This window comes from Rhinopithecus bieti, unplaced genomic scaffold (genome assembly GCF_001698545.2).
Source record: "Rhinopithecus bieti isolate Rb0 unplaced genomic scaffold, ASM169854v2 scaffold_79192, whole genome shotgun sequence".
Classification (NCBI taxonomy): Eukaryota; Metazoa; Chordata; class Mammalia; order Primates; family Cercopithecidae; genus Rhinopithecus; species Rhinopithecus bieti.
This window is the reverse complement of record NW_016829158.1, coordinates 29570-31379: the sequence shown is the minus strand read 5'-3', so window position 1 is coordinate 31379 and position 1810 is coordinate 29570. Positions and strand designations below refer to the sequence as shown.

General features: G+C 33.5%; 1 pseudogene; it reads right to left on the bottom strand.

Moving 5' to 3' along the window:
- Positions 1-582: 582 nt before the first annotated feature.
- LOC108523903 (60S ribosomal protein L7 pseudogene) lies at positions 583-1404 on the bottom strand (annotated as a pseudogene).
- Between the last annotated feature and the right edge of the window lie 406 nt (positions 1405-1810).

Sequence of the window (1810 nt, the reverse complement as noted above, 5' to 3'; positions counted from 1 at the left end):
CTTGGGAATCATTTCTATTTATTTTTCATTGTTTTGTATTTTGGCCTCATCCACTAGATTACCAATAGGAAAGTATTAAAATGTATTCATGTGATATTATTTTTGATCTTTTGACATAGCCTATTATACAATTAATGTGAACAAATGGAAAAGATGGGCCATCTAATTCTATAAATTAGAAATTTAAAGGACATATTAGTCATATTGTTCAGCCTCCATTTTTTCTAAATATGCATTTTATTTTACTAAGAGTCATGATTTCACTGTAAAAACAGAATACACATTGATTTGGTTTTATGGTGCAGGTTTAGTTAAAATTCCACCCCTAATGGAGTAGTACAAAGTCCTATTTTAAGTTTATGATCTTCAGCTGATTTCATGCATTATTTAAGAACCATTATTTTGGTTTATTAACAGTCATGTGTGCATTTGATCACTTTCTTCAGTGGGAAAGTGCTGTGTATAAGTTACTAGTTATTTCAATATCATCTAAAGCCCAAGTCAGTAACATTTTTATTTCAATTTGAAAGCAAGCACTGTTTATAAACTGAACAGACTAGAAAAATAATTATGATAAACACATTAGTTCATCTTTCTAGTAAGTCTGTTATTCTGGTCTTCCCTGTTGCCAGCATCTTCACCTTCTGCAAAAGGGGTGGTCTTTTTCTTTTATTATTCCACCTCATGGAGAGGATAATTTGAATGGCCACAGGAAATTTTTTGCTTCTTTGAAGCATCTTTCCATCAGTAGAGATCTTATGAATCAGACCCTCCATGCAGACGATGCTATATTTACCAAGCGATGAGCAATCAACGTGTTATCTGTCAAGCCAATGTGCTTCTTGATGATTTTGCCATAATCATGCTTGTAGATTAGTTCAGTTACCAAGTTCAGGTTTGGGTATCTCCATGCAGTATGTGGTTCTACAATCCACAGCATATTAAGTGAAGCGTTTTTGAGCTTAATGAAGGTTCCATTGAAGATCTGACAAAGGCAAAGAAGCTGCAACACCTTTCAGACTTTTGGGCCCACACCATTGATACCTCCGTTCCTGATGACAAATGTCAATTTGGGTTCTGCAGGTGTAATACATAGAAATTGTTAGCTTTTCTTAGCATCCTAGCCATTTGAATTTCAGATCTGTGCATCTGCCTATATTCCTTGTGATAGTACTTTGCTTTTTCACAGATAAGCTTCCTACTTACCTTTTGAAGCATCTTTTGGGCAAAAACTTCTTTCTCAGGCACTTGATTTTCAGCTCTGCTAAATCCTTCACTTTTCTTAAGCATTACTGGCACAGCAGGAATCTTCTTCTTCTCTTGGACAGCCTCCGTGTTTCCAGCCAGAAAGGAGCTTAGTAAAACTCTGATAGGAAGAAAGAGAAACTTAATTGCATTTGGCATGACTCTTTTGCCTAATAACAAATTGGATGTTTGTGTCTTTATCTCTAGAGTACCTATTCCTAGGCAGGATGTTAACAATTAAAAACGTATTATTTTAAAATTTCTCTCCCACATTTTTTATTAACTACTATTTTATTTGCACATACCCAGGAAACCAAGAGTGAGTTAACATTGAAGTTCCACTTGGGTAAACTATGAATATATATACGTATATACATAAATATATATTTTCATTACATTTATATATGTATGTCAGAATTAGGAACTTAGATGTTCAAAGTTATATGTGTGTATATTAAATGTAAAAGGAAAAAGAGTCCAGAAATAATTGGTGATGTATAATATCATCTAAGTAGTTAAAATTCAGCAAAAAAATACTCACCAAAGAAGAAATGAATGGAGAACT